The 19,752-nt window shown below is 38.3% G+C and overlaps 1 long non-coding RNA gene across 1 annotated transcript in view; it reads left to right on the forward strand.

Moving 5' to 3' along the window:
- The first annotated feature begins 421 nt into the window (after positions 1–421).
- The window catches only part of LOC129644812 (uncharacterized), a 35,516-nt gene continuing 16,185 nt past the window's right edge, over positions 422–19,752 (forward strand). The window contains exon 1 of the long non-coding RNA XR_008710990.1: positions 422–496. This is a non-coding gene — a long non-coding RNA (uncharacterized LOC129644812). The remainder of the gene's footprint in view (positions 497–19,752) is intronic.

Consider the following 19,752-nt stretch of genomic DNA (forward strand, 5'->3'; position numbering starts at 1 on the left):
GTTGGTAATGATCCTTCCAGAATGGTTTCTGTGGCCAATGAAGCTTTCACCCATAAACCATAGACTCCGGAAGGAAACAGGGAATAACCAAGGCATTTTGTGTTTGTATTTGTATTCATTTGGATACAGACCCATAATTCCTAATGGTGCATCCTTTCATTCTCTAAATGTCACTCTTAAATGCTAAGGTAGTACATATGGTTCTGAATAGCAGTAAGAATTTAAAAACAAAACTCTTGTCCTTTTTATATCTTGGACTATGATTATCAACTGTAGCCAATTAGGACAAAGACATGGGGTAAGTCTGAAACCGAGTCCTCCTACCTAAATTTATAGTATAAAATTATAATATCCAGCAGGTGTAGCATAGTTCATCAGTGGGTGATTCAGTAAAGCTGTTCTCTTCAGTGAAGTTAGGATGTGATCATTGTTAGCGGAACCCAGCTATGGGGAATCTGGAAGGCAAGGACCCACCATCCATCATTTGGATCACCAGGTATGAAGGCAAACTTACAAACCAGGGTTTATAAACAAGAATCCAACCTCAGGAAGATGGAGTTTAACTGATAGGATTGTTCAAAGTGAAAGGGGCAGAGGGGTGGATTGGGGGTAGTTGTTGTGTTAATAACACCGGCAAGAATGGTAGCAGTCATAGCTAAAGCTCTTGCTATATACCAGGTGCTTTGTGAAGTATTATTCCATGAACTAGCTCATTTACTTATTACAATAATTCTGTAGATATTGTTATTTTCCTTCTAAAAGAAGGGAAACTGATGTCTTATTTGCATTTTTATCTACCATTTCAGATAAGCGTCTTGAATCTTTGCCCCTTGGATCTTTACCTTGATCTTTACCCTAAGAGACAGACAGGAGAGTGTTAGAGGGAAGTTAGAGAGAGTTAGGGAGAAAAGTGAGGTCAAATTACTTTTTCCCCCAGGTCCCTCTCTACCGGGTCATGTCAGGCTGCCTGTGTGCCTCATTTCAAAGAACATCTGCTACTGAAGCACAGTCACTAGCAATGTGACATGTCAATTGTCATACTCTAGTAGGGAGAGAGAAAACTGAACATCAAGTGATGCAAAAATCCAACTTGTGGGGCAGGATCTTAGATCTCCTTTGGCTGTGATCACAGACCTGGGTGGGCTGGATGAACTAACTAGGGAACTAACTAGCTTAATCTGTGATGTCAGGAGGGCACCACAGACTCAGGCAAGGCACAGCTGCAATTAGACTCCTCTGAAGATTATACAAATTTGACTCTCTACCTACTGGGAAACATTTTTTCCTCTTATTAGTTTTTCTTTTATCTAATTGTTATGACATCATGATACAGTGGGCCTTTCCCTAGGAACTTTGAAATAAGGAAAGTCTAATTGCTCTGAGTAAAATTTAATGTCAGTTGAGCTGAGAAATCCACAGAACTGCCAAAGAGACAGACTAGCTCTTAGGTCTATAAGATTTGATAGTAACTCTCCTAGGTATGTAAGATTTGATAGTAACTCAATTTAGTATGCTTCTTTTGTGGCTCAGATGGTAAAGAGTCTGCCTGCAATGCAGGAGACCTGGGTTCGATCCCTGGATTGGGAAGATCCCCTGGAGAAGGAAATGGCAACCCTCTCCAGTAATCTTGCCTGGAAAATCCCATGGACGGAGGAGCCTGGCAGGTCCAGTCCATGGGGTCACAAAGAGTCAGACATGACTGAGAAACTTCACTTCACTTTCAATTTAGTATGTTAATATCAGTTAAAACAGCCTCCAGGACAAATAAAAAGAGAAAGGTAAAAGGGGACTAGATCCACGTTGGCACAGTCTGGTAAGTGGAAAAAGATCTTTGGTTAATGATTTTGACTATTCCTGGCTCTTTTGTCAAGACTGTCCCTATAGGAGATGGTGGCTTTATATGAATATCCAAGTTTTCAATTGTATTCTCATTAAGGAAATGTTTGGACTTCTCATACATTTTGTCTTTAGGGAAATAATGTGTCAGCTAGAATTGAGAAACTGAATTAAGTAGATTTTATACTAAAATAAGTCACTTGTCACTCTGGTTTTATTTAATCAGTTTTGTGAGTTCAGTTAATACAAGTCTGCAGCTGAGAGACAGATCACTGTATGTGTGCTGACAGACAAGGCTTCACTGTCTTCAAGATGAAGGGCCAGGGGCTGCCATGGGGCAATTATCAAGCTAATCTCATCCCACAAAGCATTTTGGGAGGAGGGCAAGTTGGTTTGCCACAGAGAACCCCTACTCCTCTATGGTAATCTGGGGTTTTGGTTATTTATTTATTTTTAAAGGTGTTGAGTATCCCTAAATGTCAGGCACTTTACTTTGTACCAGCAACATAGTGGTGATCCAAGACACAGCCCTGGCTGTCAATGACCTTAGAGTCAAGTGAGATTACAAGTGTGCAAGTCCTCTTCTGTCTTCAGTTCAGTTCAGTTCAGTTCAGTCGCTCAGTCATGTCCGACTCTTTTCGACCCCATGAATTGCAGCACACCAGGCCTCCCTGTCCATTACCAACTACTGGAGTTCACTCAAACTCACATCCATTGAGTCGGTGATACCATCCAGCCATCTCAACCTCTGTCATCCCCTTCTCCTCTTAACTTCTGCCTACCAGAGACTACAAACACTAAGGACGATTTAGACACATAAGATACTTTGGGACCTGTGTAGATTAGTTGCTAAGACAGGAGGAATATCTCGGTTCATAAAAATACTTGGTTACCAAGCTTCTGTTATGGCAGGACTATATACAGTTCTATAGCATCCAGGATTTATCCCTGCTTGCTCCCTCTGATTTGAATGTTCAGAACTTGCCAGGTGTCCTGCACCACCCTCACCTAGACTGGGACTCAGTTCCCACCTTGCTCCTTACCATAGACATGCACCCCTGCCTTCTCTTATCCCAAGGCCAGAGTAGAACCAGATGTTCTTTTTTCTTGGAGGGGAGGCCTCTAGGAAACATCCTGTCAACTATTATGAGTGTTGATATGTAAATATTAAAAAACAATTATTTCCCTTGGTTAAAAATTCCATCGGAGAAGGCAATGGCACCCCACTCCAGTACTCTTGCCTGGAAAATCCCATGGATGGAAGAGCCTGGTAGGCTACAGTCTATGGGGTCGTTCAGAGTTGGAAACAACTGAGCAACTTCACTTTCACTTTTCACTTTCATGCATTGGAGAAGGAAATGGCAACCGGCTCCAGTGTTCTTGCCTGGAGAATCCCAGGGATGGGGGAGCCTGGTGGGCTGCCGTCTCAGGGGTTGCACAGAGTCGGACACAACTGAAGCGACTTAGCAGCAGCAGCAGCAGCAGCAACGATTCCATTAATTTATCCTTTAATTCATATTAAATCTAATATGTCTTTGGAACAAGTACTGTATGCAAGACTCACCAGTTCTTTCCTTTTACTGCTTTATTCTAGAAAAAGAGATAAGCCACATCTTATTATTCTATTTAAGACATTTATATCGATTGCTTGTGGGAATGTTGAGGCATTAGGAGATTTGTGTGGTAGGTGGTATTGAGATAGATCTTGAAGTATAAAATATGCTTTTATAGGCAGAGACATCAAGGACTCAAGACAAGGCAACTACAATCATAGGGAATAGGAAAGAATGATGGTTTTGAAATCCATCTGGCCTTCTAGACTAGCTCTGCCAATTATCATATCTGAACCTTAGAAAAGTCAATTTATCTCTTTCAAGCTTCCATTTTTTTTTCTAATGAGCAAAATGGGATAAAAATGTATGCCTTTATACAGTTGTAAGGATTATGTGTAATGATGAATGCTAAAGAGGATTTTGTTCACACACAATTCATGAAAGAAAAGCTCAAAGGAGTTGCATAATCTGTTTTAGGAATTCTAAGTGTCTTGGCCATAAATTCTGTTTAGGTATTTAGGCTAGTTCTCATCTGAGTGACCCCAGAAAAGAGTTACCTTTTTTCTCAATTACTCAGCTGGGAAAATGGAAATGCTAATTTCTACACATGATGGAGTATGTTATGGAGATGCTGTGATGACTAAAATAACTGGACATGGAACAACAGACTGGTTCCAAATAGGAAAAGGAGTATGTCACGGCTGTATATTGTCACCCTGCTTGTTTAACTTATATGCAGAGTACATCATGAGAAACGCTGGGCTGGAAGAAGCACAAGCTGGAATCAAGATTGCTGGGAGAAATATCAGTCACCTCAGATATGCAGATGACACCACCCTTATGTCAGAAAGTGAAGAGGAACTCAAAAGCCTCTTGATGAAAGTGAAAGACGAGAGTGAAAAAGTTGGCTTGAAGTTCAACATTCAGAAAATGAAGATCATGGCATCTGGTTCTATCACTTCATGGCAAATAGATGGGGAAACAGTGTCAGACTTTATTTTTTGGGGCTCCAAAATCACTGCAGATGGTGACTGCAGCCATGAAATTAAAAGACACTTACTCCTTGGAAGGAAAGTTATGACCAACCTAGATAGCATATTTAAAAGCAGAGACGTTACTTTGCCTACAAAGGTTCATCTAGTCAAGGCTATGGTTTTTCCTGTGGTCATGTATGGATGTGAGAGTTGGACTGTAAAGAAGGCTAAGTGCCGAAGAATTGATGCTTTTGAACTGTGGTGTTGGAGAAGACTCTTAAGAGTCCCTTGGACTGCAAGGAGATCCAACCAGTCCATTCTGAAGGAGATCAGCCCTGGGATTTCTTTGGAAAGAATGATGCTAAAGCTGACACTCCAATACTTTGGCCACCTCATGTGAAGAGTTGACTCATTGGAAAAGACTCTGATGCTGAGAGGGATTGGGGTCAGGAGGAGAATGGGACAACAGAGGATGAGATGGCTGGATGGCATCACTGACTCGATGGACGTGAGTCTGAGTGAACTCCGGGAGTTGGTGATGGACAGGGAGGCCTGGTGTGCTGGGATTCATGGGGTCGCAAAGAGTCAGACACAACTGAGCGACTAAAGTAACTAACCGACTGACAAAATGCAACAAGTGTTTGGAAGTGAAGAGTTAACATAAATAAGCTCAACTGAGTACATTTCTGCAAATATCACTGTACAGAGATTTCTTTTAATGTGATACTGTTTTCTTTTTAATAGGAAAATAGGAAACATTTGACAAAGCTCTTGAAATGATGGCAGATTAAGTAAATGCATTAAAATTTGATCTACAGTAAGTGACTGTCTTCTTTTAAAAACTGTCAACTTGGTTTTTAAAAATTGCAGTATCCAGTACTTGATTTTGGTTAACAACCATCAGAGCCATTTTGGGGTTTGGAGACAAATTTCATTTTAATATATAACATTGGCCTAATTTGGGAATGATGCTTATTTCAAAACTAAATTCCTAATGTAAATGTCTGAAAAAACCCTCTATAAAACCCAACACAGAGGAGTTATGTCCTCTTTACAATGTAAACATAGTCTAAAATTGCAGTAAAGGTATAAACATAAGACTTTTGCAACAGTCATGTATAAATGATTATATAATTCCTAATGCTTTGTCCCTTTGTTTTCCAAATGCTGCCTTTAAACTCTGCTTAATCTGTTTCTCTGACAGTCTGGGGTGTTGTATGACATATACTGAAGAAGTATTTTCTTCAATATTGCCATTATGACCAACATGTTGCTATATAAGAAAATGCTATGGGCAATGCTAATTTGAATGGCTTCTAAGACAACATCTACAGTTCAGTTCAGTTCAGTTCAGTTCAGTTGCTCAGTTGTGTCTGACTCTTTGTGACCCAATGGACTGCAGCAAGCCAGGCCTCCCTGGCCATCACCAACTCCCGGAGTCCACCCAAACTAATATCCATTGAACGGTGATGCCATCCAGCCATCTCATCCTCTGTTGTCTCCTTCTCCTCCCACCTTAAATCTTTCCTAGCATCAGGGTCTTTTCAAATGAGTCAGCTCTTCGCACCAGGTGGCCAAACAGTTGGAGTTTCAGTCTCAGCATCAGTCTTTCCAATGAACACTCAGGACTGATCTCCTTTAGGATGGACTGGTTGGATCTCCTTGCAGTCCAAGGGACTCTCAAGTGTCTTCTCAAACACCACAGTTCAAAAGCATCAATTCTTCGGTGCTCAGCTTTCTTTATAGTCCAACTCTCACATCCATACATGACTACTGGAAAAACCATAGCCTTGAATAGACGGACCTTTGTTGGCAAAGAAATGTCTCTTCTATTTAATATGCTGTCTAGGTTGGTTATAGCTTTCCTTCCAAGGAGTAAGCCTCTTTTAATTTCATGGCTGGAATCACCATCTGCAGTGATTTTGGAGGCCCCCACCCAGAAAATGTCTGTCACTGTTTCCACTGTTTCCCCATCTATTTGCCATGAAATGATGGAACTGGATACCATGATCTTCGTTTTCTGAATGTTGAACTTTAAGCCAACTTTTTCACTCTCGTCTTTCACTTTCATCAAGAGGCTTTTGAGTTCCTCTTCACTTTCTGCCATAAGGGTGGTGTCATCTCCATATCTGAGGTTATGGATGTTTCTCCTGGCAATCTTGATTCCAGCTTGTGCTTCCTCCAGCCCAGCGTTTCTCATGATGTACTCTGCATATAAGTTAAGTAAGCAGGATGGCAATATACAGCCTTGACAGACTCCTTTTCCCAATTTTGAGCCAGTCTATTGTTTCATGTCCAATTCTAACTGTTGCTTCCTGAACTGCCTACAGATTTCTCAAGAGGCAGGTCAGGTGGTCTGGTATTCCCATCTCTTTCAGAATTTTCCACAGTTTATTGTGATCCACACAATCAAAGGCTTTGACATAGTCAATAAAGCAGAAATAGATGTTTTTCTGGAAATCTTTTGCTTTTTCAATGATCCAACAGATGCTGGCAATTTGATCTCTGTTTCCTTTGCCTTTTTCTAAATCTGGCATGAACATCTGGAAGTTCACGATTCATGTATTGTTGAAGCCTGATTTGGAGAATTTTGAGCATTACTTTACTAGCGTGTGAGATGAGTGCAATAGTTTGAGCATTCTTGGCATGCGTTGCCTTTCTTAAGGATTGGTATGAAAATTGAGCTTTTCCAGTCCCATGGCCACTGCTGAGTTTTCCAAATTTGCTGGCATATTGAATGCAGTACTTTCACAGCATCATTTTAGGATTTGAAATATCTCTACTGGAATTCCATCACCTCCACTAGCTTTGTTCGCAGTGATGCTTCCTAAGGCCCACTTGACTTCACATTCCAGGATGTATCCACTGCTCAGCCAGTGCATATTTGTATTAATTGAATCTTGGAATTTGAAGACTCCAACAGTTGTGTCCTTTTCTCTGAAGCTTATTTCTGCCACCCTTAGTCATGTTAATGATGATTCATCTCTGTTACATGATGATGGTAATGGCAGAGTATGCCTGGAGACACAATTCGTAAATGTCTCAGTTTCAACATTGAGACAACGCAAAAAATTTTATATACAATGAACTCCCTATATTCCTATGTATTGTACTTCTTCTTCATGTTCCATGATAATCTGCCTATTTCTAAAAGAAAAAAAAAATGAAAACAGTGAATACAAAATTCAGTTAGATCCTTATAAAATTGGTAAAATTGGTTAAAGGGGAGAATAAAAATGAATATGTTCACGATTTTGTTTACATATATTTGGTGAAATAGTATAAATAAATAGAGCAGGGAATTCCTGCCTGATTCAGAGTACTCAAATTACATTGCAGGATTTAGAATTATCTCTTGAAATTACTTTGTAGACAGTTAACATACTTCAGGCTAAAGCATCCACCTTTCTCTCTCACAGGCAATAAATGCTAAATGGTCTAAGGTCCAAATTAGCTTTTTTCACAATTCAAATTCACTGAAATATTTAATTACCAAAGCTTAATTTTGTTTTGACAGGAGAAAAGGAGAAGATGAAGCTCTTCAGGGCAAAAATCCATCTGCCACCAGTAACAGCCTTTGTATTTAAAGGGCAGTCAGTGTTAACATGACTTTCCTTCCCTGTACTATTTTTGTGTTTCAGTTATTTGGGAAGAAGGGCATTTAAAAATGGACACACTATCAAAATATGATGCAACAACAACAAAGAAATAAACTTCATGAACTTTGTGAGGAGATAAAGGGAAAATGGAATATGGTCAATATAGGGCCTCCCAAACTTGTCCCACATCTTCTGTGTTGAACAGAAATGAATGGATATTGGTGATATTTAGCTTCGTAGTAATAATGACTGGAAATGTTAACATCAATAACATTACTGCATAAACCACATTTGGAAAAAAACATCTCTTTGAGACAGTATTACTTTGGCTGCCATTCAAATGAGCAGGAACAAATGAGGCATTTATACAATTATTTTTTTTCTTACTCAAATCAAGCTAAATCTCATTAAGAAATGATTCTACCAAAATGAGCCTATGCAATTAAAAATAACTTAGAGATAATATTTTTGACAAAAGTTGATGTTCTATATATAGATGCACTTATTTATCATATAAAATAAAAATCAATTTTCTGTTAAAGGGCCTTCACCCATGACTGAGGCAGGTTAGATCTAATGAATGCAAATACATTATTTCTTTTTTCTGCCAGGAAGTTCTATTATCAAACAAGGAAGTAGATTAGTGAAACCTAAATCCATTTGATTAAAAAAAAAAATAGTCCCTCCTCTTTTTATGTTGCTCATCCCATATATGTATTTTTAAAAATATAACTGCAATTTGGCTGCTAATTATCTACAAGTCAATTGTAAAACCTTTAATATGCTACTTTAAATCAGATATAGGGAAAGAGTGACTCAGTGATTTGAATCAAGTACAGGAAGCCTGGCAATTGTGGAACTAATCTCTGTTTTGCCCAATTATCTGTGACTTCTTGGTAGTTATATTAGTCCTTAAGGCAGAATTTTTGAATCTGTGGGAGGGATTCTTCTACCTCCCATCTTCAGCTGCTGTGCTTAGAAAATAATGAATATCTTTTTCCTGATAAAGCTTGATTTTATTAAATTATGTGGGCACTTTTGTTGAAATGGATTGATTTATATGTACAGGTCTACTGTTGAACACTATGCTTTTCCACTGATCTGTATGCTTACCTTTATGCTAATATCACTCCCTTGATTAGTGTAGCTTTAGCAACTAAGTCCAATAAGCTATCCGACTTTTGTTCTTTTTCAAAATTGTTTCTTTCTATTCTAAGACTTTGTGTTCTATATAAATTTTAGAATAAACTTGTCAGTGTCTGCCAAAAAAAGCCTGTTAGAATTATATTTGGAATTGTGTTGAATCTACAGCTCAATTAAATGAACGACCCCTGATATTTCATATTTTGGCAATATTGTTTTGCGTATTTTAAATTCTGGTATTAATTGCTGATCTATAGAATATGCTTTTAAAAATTTTTGTTTATAATATATATATTAAATTTTTTTTTTATTACCATATATGTGATTTACAGTTTGTGTTAGTTTCAGGTATACAGTAAAATGAATCAGTTATACATATACATATATGCATTCTTTTTAAGATTATTTTCCCATATAATGCTTTACAGAGTATTGGGTAAATTTCCCCATACTATACAGTAAGTCATTATTATCTATTTTTCATATAGTAGTGTGTATATGTCAGTTCAAATCTTCCAATTTATCCCTCCCCCCACCCCTTAATCCCTGGTAACCATAAGTTTGCTTTCTACATCTGTAGCTTTCTGTTTTATAGATTAGTTCATTTGTACCTTTAAAAAAATTCCACATATAAGTGATATCATATGGTATTTGTCTTTCTCTGTCTGACTTTACACAGTATGACAATCTCTAGATCAATCCATGTTGCTTCAAATAGGATTCTTTTTCTCTTTTTGTAATGGCCAAGTAATATTCCATTAGGGTTAGCCACTCAGTTGTGTCCAAATCTTTGTGACCCAATGGATGCAATTCTGCAGGCAAGAATACTGGAGTGGGTTGCCATTCCCTTCTCCAGGGGATCTTCCTGATACAGGAATTGAATCTGTGTCTCTGGTGTCTCCAGGGAAACTGGCGGCTCAGATGGTAAAGAATCCTCCTGCAATCAGAAAGCCTGGGTTTGATCCTGGGTTGGGAAGATCCTCTGGAGGAGAGCATGGTCACTCACTCCAGTATTCTTTCATGTAGAATCCCATGGCGGGCTACAGTTCATGGGGTCACAAAGAGTTGGACATGACTGAACTACTAAGCACAGCACACAATATTGCATTATATATAATATACCACATCTTCTTATCCATTCCCCTGTTAATGGACATTTAGGTTGCTTCCATGTCTTGGCTATTATAAATAGTGTTGGCAATTAACATTGGGGTGCATGTATCTTTTCAAGTTATGGTTTTCTCTCCATATATATGCCCAGCATTGGGATTGCTGGGACATATGGTAGCTCTCGTTTTAGTTTTTTAAGTACCTCCATACTGTTCTCCATAGTGGCTGCATAAATTTAATTCCTACAGAGTAGAAGGGTTCCCTTTTTTCCACAGCCTCTCCCATGTTCATTGTTTGTAGACTTTTTAATGATGGCCGTTCTGACTTGTGTGAGGCTGTACCTCATTGTAGTTTTGTATTTGCATTTCTATAATAATTAGTGATGTTGAGCTTCTTTTCATTTGCTTTTTAGTCATCAGTATGTCTTTGAAGAAATATCTATTTATCCATTTTTTGACTGGGTTACTTATTTTTTTGATATTGAGCTGTGTGAGCTATTTGTATATTTTGGAGATTTAATCCCTTCTTCATTGCTTCATTTTCAAATACTTCTCATTCTGAGGATTGTCTTCTCATTTTGTGTATGGTTTCCTTTGCTATGCAAAAGCTTTTAAGTTTAATTAGGTGGTGGTTGTTGTTCAGTTGCTACTGTGTCTGACTCTTTGAAACCCCATGAACTGTAGCATGCCAGGCTTCATGGAGTTCTCCAGGCAAGAATACTGGAGTGGGTTGTCATTGCCTTATCCAGAGGCTCATCCTCGACCAGGGATTGAATCTACCTCTCCTGCATTGGCAGGTGGATTTTTTACCACTGGGCCACCAGGGAAGCCCTTAATTAGGTCCTATTTTTTACTTTTATTTTCATTACTCTTGGAAGTAGATTGAAAAAGATCTTGCTGAGATTTATTTCAGAGTGTTCTGCCTATGTTTTCCTCTAAGAGTTTTATAGTGTCCAGGTTTAAGTCCTCACTCCATTTGAGTTTATTTTTGTGTATGGCATTAAGGAGTGTCCTAATTTTGTTCTTTTACATGTAACTGTACAGTTTTCCCAGCACCACTTATTGAAGAGACTTTCTCCTTACATATTCTTGCCCTCTTTGTCATAGATTAGGTTACCATACGTGCATTTATGTGTGGGTTTATCTCTGAACTTTCTATCCTGTTTCATTAATCTACATTTCTGTTTTTGTGCCAATACCATACTGTTTTGATGACTATAACTTTATAGTATAGTCTGAAGTCAGAGAGCCTAATTTCCCCAGATCCGTTTTTGTTTCTCCAGCTTGCTTTGAAATATGAGGTCTTTTGTGTTTCCATACAAATTAAATTTTTTTTCTAATTCTGTGGAAAATTGCCATTGGTGATTTGATAGTGATTACACTGAATCTGTAGATTGCTTTAGTAGTATGGTCATTTTCACAATATTGATTATTCCAATCCAAGAACATGGTATATATCTCTGTTTGTGTTGTCTTTGATGTTTTTCATCAGTATCTTATACTTTTTTGAATACAGGTCTTTTGTCTCCTTAGGTAGGTCTATCCATGTTGTTGCAAATAGCAAGACATTTCATTCTTTTATATAACTAAGTAGCATTCCATTCTGTGTGTATGTAATATGTACATGTATATATGTGTATGTGTGGATACATATAATATACCACATCTTCTTTATCCATTTGTCCCCATTCATCCAACAATGGACACTTAGGTGTTTCCATATCTTGGCTATTGTAAATAACACTGCATTGAACATAGGAGTACATGCAACATTTTTGAGTTAGTGTTTTTGTGTGCTTCAGATAAATACTGAAAAATGGGATAGCTGGGTCATATGATAGTTTTATTCTTAATTTTTTGAGATATCTCCATACTGTTTTTTATAGCGGTTGTAGCAATTTATCGGAGAAGGCAATGGCACCCCACTCCAGTACTCTTGCCTGGAAAATCCCATGGATGGAGGAGCCTGGTGGGCTGCAGTCCATGGGGTTGCTGGGAGTCGGACACAACTGAGCGACTTCACTTTCACTTTTCACTTTCATGCATTGGAGTAGGAAATGGCAACCCACTCCAGTGTTCTTGCCTGGAGAATCCCAGGGATGGGGGAGCCTGGTGGGCTCCCGTCTCTGGGGTCACACAGAGTCGGACACGACTGAACGACTTAGCAGTAGCAGTAGCAATTTATAGTAACACCAATAGTGTATGAGTGTTCGCTTTTCTCATATCCTCTCCAACATTTGTTCTTTCTTAAGTTTTAGAGAATAGTCATTCTAAGTGGTGTAAGATAATATCTCATTATGGTTTTGATTTGCATTTCTCTGGTTATTAGTGATGTTGAGCATCTTTTCATGTACCTGTTGGTTATCTCTGTGTATTCATTGGAAAATTCTTTGTTCATGTCCTCAGCTCAGTTCAGTCACTCACTCATGTCCAACTCTTTGTGAGAGCATGGAATGCAGCACACCAGGCCTCCCTGTCCATCACCAACTTCAGGAGTTTAGTTAGACTCATGTCCATTGAGCTGATGATGCCATCCAACCATCTCATCCTCTGTCACACTGTTCTCCTCCTGCCTTCAATCTTTCCCAGCATCAGGGTCTTTTCAAATAAGTCAGTTCTTTGCATCAGGCAGCCAAACTGTTGGAGCTTCAGCTTCAGCAATCAGGCCTTCCAATGAATATTAAGGACTGATTTCTTTTAGGATGGACTGGTTGAATCTCCCTGTAGTCCAAGGGATTTTCAAGAGTCTTCTCCAACACCACAGTTCAAAAGCATCAATTCTTCGGTGCTCAGCTTTCTTTATAGTCCAACTCTCACATCCATACATGACTACTGGAAAAACCAAAGCTTTGACTAGACAGACCTTTGTTGGCAAAGTAATGTCTCTGCTTTTTAATATTCTGTCTAGGTTGGTCATAACTTTCCTTCCAGGGAGTAAGTGTCTTTTAATTTCATGGCTGCAGTCACCAGCTGCAGTGATTCTGAGACCAAACAAATGAAGTCTGTCAGTGTTTCCATTGTTTCCCCATCTGTTTGCCATGAAGTGATGGGACCAGATGCCATGATCTTAGTTTTCTGAATGTTGAGCTTTAAGCCAACTTTTTCACTCTTGTCTTTCACTTTCATCAAGAGGCTCTTTAGTTCTTCTTCACTTTCTGCCATAAGGGTGGTGTCATCTGCATATCTGAGGTTATGGATATTTCTCCCAGCAATCTTGATTCGAGCTTGGGCTTCATCCAGCCCAGCATTTCTCATGACGTACTCTGCATATAAGTTAAATAAGCAAGGTGACAATATACAGCCTTGACATATTCCTTTTCCTATTTGGAACCAATCTGTTGTTCCATGTCCAGTTCTAACTTTTGCTTCCTGACCTGCATACAGATTTCTCAAGAGGCAGGTCAGGTGGTCTAGTATTCCCATCTCTTTCAGAATTTTCCAGTTTGTTGTGATCCACACTGTCAAAGGCTTTGGCATAATCAATAAAGCAGAAGTAGATGTTTTTCTGGAACTCTCTTGATTTTTCAATGATCCAATGAATGTTGGCAATTTGATCTCTGGTTCTAATTGAATTTGTTGCTGTTTTTGAGTTATATGTGTTCTTTATCTATTTTGGATATTAGCCTCTTATTGGGTATATGATTTGTAAAATATATTTTCCCATTTAGTAGGTTGCCTTTTCCCCTTTGATATTTCTGCTCCATTTATTCTTTTGTCTTTTTATTACTCTATATTCCTTTCGTACTTCTTTGAGACTAATTCAATGCTTTTAGCAGTAAATTGTATTTTATCTATTTCTATTCATTTTTAATTAATTAAGTTGTTTTGTTGTTATTGTTGCTCTAAGCCTAACAACATGCAGCCTAACTTATCAAATTCTATGTAAATTTAATATTGCATGAATTTCTACTTTCCACTTTTCATTTCATATCTGATAGTCTCCATCTTCCATTTCCTTCTTGATAAATGTAAAAAAATGACATTTAATTTCATTTACCCTATATCCATTTTTGTACTCTTATTTTCATATTGTTTTCTTCAACACATGTTATAAACACCACCTTACAGCATTATTAATTTTGCCTTAGAGTCAGATGTCTTTTAAGAAAGTTATGACCAGAAAAATGTAGTTATTTATTTTGCCTCTTTATCTACCATTTCCAGTATTCTTTCTACCTTCCAATAGACGTGATTTCTACCTTACATTATTTTTCTTCATTTTGAAGAACACCTTTTTTACCTTTTGTGAAGTTCTGTGGGCAATGAATTCTATCAGATTTAATATTTCAACATGTTTATAATTCATTCTTATTTTTGAAGGATAGTTTTACTGGATCAGAATTCTGAGTTAACATTTTTTTTCTTTTAGCACTTAACATATTTTCTTCCATTGTTGTCTGATTTACATTATTTCTTATGAGAAAACAATTATAATTTATATCATTGTTAGCTATAAGTTCATTGTTTTCTTCTTGTGTGTAATGAATCTCTTTTCTCTATTTTCCAAGAGTTTCTCTTTATAGTTATATTTTAGTAATTTGAGTATGATATTGTTTTCTTTGCATTTATACTATTTGATGTTTGTTGAGTTTATGGATACATAAATCAATGTTTTGCATCAAAACAGGGAAAAATTGATTGCCTCAAATACTTTGTTACATTCACTATCTTTTCTGCTCCTAAGGCTCAGGTTACATACCTGTTTAGACCATTCTTTCTGCCTTCCAGCAGGTCACTATTACTCTCTTCAGTTTTCTTTATTCTTCTTGCTATTCTTCAGATTGGGTAATATCTACTGACCCATCATCAAATTTACTGAGTCCTTGTCCCTTCTGTTGATAAGCAGTGACTTTTAGTGATTTTCTTTTTCATTTCATTACTTTTGCAGCTCTAGAATGTTCTTTTATTATTCTAAATTTTCATTTTTTCCTGCTAAGGACTCCTTTCAGTTTACTTTTTATTACTATATTTTCCTTTAATTTTTTGTTTATATTTTTCTTGAGTTCTTAGAATGTATTCACAATAGTTTGTTTAACAGCTTTGTTTGCTAAAGTCAACAATAAGCCTGTCACAGGGCTGGTTTCTGTTGATTGCTTTCTTGTGTCTATGGATCACATTTTCCTATTTCTTTGTATATCATATAATTTATTATTACATACTATATTTGGAATAATAAATTGTAGAGAATATGGATTCTGCCATTTCCTTCTAAGTGTCTTAATTTTGTTCTAGTAAAAAATTTAATAATTATTAAACACCTTGAGTTTTTATAAGCATGGTTTTCATTTGGTTAATGTATATCTCACAAAAGTATAAAGTATTTCCCAAGATACTGCAACTTCCCAGGATTCAAATTCCTCCAAATTATATCTTACTTGAGTTTTTGTTGTTGTTGTTGTTAGGATTTGGTTTTTCATTTTGTTGGGCAAATCTAGAGAAATCTGTTCTAAACCTTGTGATGTCTCACCTGGATTCCCAGGATACCCCTAGTGTTTTATAAATATATAGATCTACACTGTCTATCTGGACAAGACCAAAACTTCCACTGCTGTCCAATACCTAATGTTGGCTCTGAACCCTATACCAGCTGTTTTCTGGTAGGTCTACTGAAGGCTCACCTTGTACATATGCAACTTAGCCTTTAATGAAGGGCTTGCCTGAACCCTCATATAAATTTCTATCTATCCCTTCCACAGCTTCTTCCTGTCTGATGCCCTCAGATTCCAGCTGCTTCAGCTACCCTAAACACTGACATCTACTTCCTCAGTCCATTGCTCTTATTTTGTTCAATGGTCAAGTTGTGTCTGACTGTTTGTAACCCCATGGACTGTAGCATGACAGTCTCCTCCGTCCTTCACTATTTCCCAAAGTTTGCTCAAGTTCATGTCCACTGAGTTGGTGATGCTATCTAATCATCTCATCCTCTACCATTCCCTTCTCCTTTTGCCTTCAATCTTTCCCAGCATTGGGGTCTTTTCCAGTGAGTGGGCTCTTCACATCATGTGGCCAAAGTTTTGGAGTTTCAGCTTCAGTAATGGTCCTTCCAATGAATATTCAGGGTTGATGTCCTGTAGGATTGGCTGATTTGATCTCCTTGCAGTCACAGCACTCTCAACAGTCTTCTCTATCACCACAATTTGACAGGATTAGTTCTTCTACGCTCAACCTTCTTTATTGTCCTCAGCTCATTAGGACTTCCATATTCTCTCTGAATTACAGCTGTGAATTTCCACTGTGCCAAACTCAGGCACGATGAAAAACATGTGAGAAAAGTCAATAAAGTTAGGAAATTATCTCCAGGTTGAGAACTGAGGTGACTGTGGGGTTAATCTCATGGGCTTTCTCTTTCCTCAAGGTTTATGTGCTGCCAGTCATCCAGTGCCTAAACATAGGGTTTTCATACATTTTGTTCAGCTTCACAATTATTCATGTTACAGGGATTGATTAGCATTAATCAATCCAAGTAAATCATTATATCTGGAATCAAAAGTCCTCTCTACGTAATTGTTTAAAAGATTGCCATATTCTTGTGTGAGTCTTCAAGTATATATTTAAAAATTCTATTTTACTTGCTCTAATAACATCTAGTCAAGGCTATGGTTTTTCCAGTGGTCGTGTATGGATGTGAGAGTTGGACTGTGAAGAAAGCTGAGTGCTGAAGAGTTGATGCTTTTGAACTGTGGTATTGGAGAAGACTCTCAAGAGTCCCTTGGACTGCAAGGAGATCCAACCAGTCCATTCTAAAGGAGATCAGCCCTGGGCTTTCTTTGGAAGGAATGATGCTAAAGCTGAAACTCCAGTACTTTGGCCACCTCATGTGAAGAGTTGACCCATTGGGAAACACTGATGTTAGGAGGGATTGGGGGACAGGAGGAGAAGGGGACGACAGAGGATGAGATGACTGTATGGCATCACTGACTCGATGGACATGAGTCTGAGTGAACTCTGGGAGTTGGTGATGGACAGGGAGACCTGGTGTGCTGCGATTCATGGGGTCGCAAAGAGTCAGACATGACTGAGTGACTGAACTGAACTGAACTGAACTGAAAAGTGCTTATCTGAGGTACAAATTATCTTTGCCGAATTTGTTTTTTCATGGCATTGTTCTTTCTGAAAAATATGGTGATTCTTGCTTGCAAGCCTATACAGTTAAGGTCAAAATAAGAAACCCAGAGCAGAATTAAAATAAGGATTAGAGAATAGTTGCTTTGTAAAACTGTGGGTTTGGGGGAAACTTAAGAATTTTTAGTTCTAAATATAAAAAGTCAGTCTCTATAATAGTATTATATGTAAACATGGGAATTTGGGGTACCTATATTTTCTACCATGTGTACTAAGGAAGACAAATAGTTGAGCCAGTATTCAGAGACAGAGAAAGAGGAAGGGAGAGAGGGGGAAACTCCTTATTGTGGTCAATAATCTGACTTTGTTCTAGCACCTGTATATTTCTTGTGGGTTTTTGGTTCAGTGCCATTGCTAGTGTTGACCAATATATTTACCTGTTTTCCTTTCAGGTAGTTTAACCTGGGTCTGTAATTTCCTACAAGAAGAATGTTAAACTAATGCTGACAATAAAGGGTTGAAGAAAAATAAAGAATAATTCAAGAGAATGTATTAAATGTGGGTGGGGCAACCTCAATTTCTAGTTAGATGTATTTTTAAAAAGAAATTTAGGCCCTGGTGCATGTTGTTTTAGACTTCCTTGATGGCTCAGCAGCAAAGAATCCACCTGCCAATGCAGGGAAAGATGAGTTCTATCCCTGGGTCAGGAAGATCCCTTGGAGAAGGAACTGGAATCCACTCCAGTATTCTTGCCTGGAGAATTCCCTGGACAGAGGAGCCTGGTGGGCTATAGTCTATGGGGTTTCAGAGTCAGACATGACTGAGGGACTAAACAAGAACAACCACCACCTGTTGTTTTGCTTATGATAAAAAGATTAAGTAAGTGTGTCTTTTTAGGTTTCTTTGCTGCTGCTGCTAAGTCGCTTCAGTCGTGTCCGACTCTGTGTGACCCCAGAGACGGCAGCCCACCAGGCTCCCTTTTCCCCGGGATTCTCCAGGCAAGAGCACTGGAGTGGGTTGCCATTTCCTTCTCCAATGCATGAAAGTGAAAAGTGAAAGTGAAGTCACTCAGTCGTGTCCAACTCTTCGTGACACCATGGACTGCAGCCTACCAGGCTCCTCCGTCCATGGGATTTTCCAGGCAAGAGTATTGGAGTGGGGTGCCATTGCCTTCTCCGGTTTCTTTAGGTTTCACTAAAAGGAAAATATTATCTGAGAGGTTGAACGGGGAAGAAGGTTTTACTTTGGATTTCTTAGATTTTATTTCATCAGCTAAATAGGAATGAAATGTATCATTAAGTATACTTGCTTACCAGCAAATATTTCACTGAATAATTCATATCCTTTATGCAGTGATCTAGGGATTTACTTGATTAAAATCTTTAAATAATCCACATATTTTAAATGCTTATCCTAAAATGATTCTGCTTATTATCTTAGGCAAAATATCCATGTCTTGTCTCTTTAGATTACCAATTTTATTGCTACTTATGGAAAAAGAAGTTAAGGTAGTTAATGAGTGCCAAATTCATCCCTGCCAGGAGCCAGCATGAGGAACTCCTTCCGTGGCAAAGGTCATGAGGAAGGAGGCTCGGCATACGCAAAGGTGGGATCGAGCCTCAGGAGTCCCCCTGGAAATTCTCGAGCATCTACCCCCAAAACCAGAGTCTGCCTACTTTACTACTTTGTACTCTCACCTACACCTCTGACTTTACGGGGGGCTGTCCCCCACCACCTCTCTTGGAGAAGGAGTTAACTTAGAGCTCCAGTTAATAATAATTCCTGGGCGTGACAGGAGTGTTTCAACCTACAAACTCCTCTGAAAGTTCTCTAGCCTGCCTGACAGGTTTGTCCGGCCACATGTGATTGTTCACAGCCTCCCAACTGTGAGAGGCACGAGATGCTTTAAACCTTCTAAAAACAAGTTCTTTTGAGAAGTTAGGAAATTATTAGGGTAGTATAGTGGGCTGATTAGAAATTGTATTGGTGAAGGGTTTTTCATTTGTTGAGCCAATGTTTACTGCTAAGTCTCCACATCCCCTGCCCTTATACACATTAATGAATATATAGAAGAAATAAGTATTAACCTTTGATATTAATCACGTTAGACCTTAGGCTAAGCAAATTCTTTCCTTAATTAAAACCCACTACACCCTCACCCTATAGGAATGTAACTTTATCTGGTGCCTTCGGAAGGTGGCGTCTGTTTTAAGAATAATCACTCATGGAAAAACAAGTGTTCTGGTTGACTGACCACTGTCACAAGGAGAGGGTCATAAATTGTCAGCAGGCCCCCTGGCCAGAAGATGATATAACACCCCTAAGACCTTTGTATACATTTGTATGAAGCACCTGATTTTGATAAAAGTCAGGACTGCTGACCCCACGTGACTTTTGTATTACATCTCTGTATAAAAGCGGACCCTGGAAAATAAAGAATGGGATCAGTTCCTAGAAAGACTGGTCTCTCCATGTC

Source organism: Bubalus kerabau, chromosome 2, assembly GCF_029407905.1.
Source record: "Bubalus kerabau isolate K-KA32 ecotype Philippines breed swamp buffalo chromosome 2, PCC_UOA_SB_1v2, whole genome shotgun sequence".
Taxonomy (NCBI): Eukaryota; Metazoa; Chordata; class Mammalia; order Artiodactyla; family Bovidae; genus Bubalus; species Bubalus kerabau.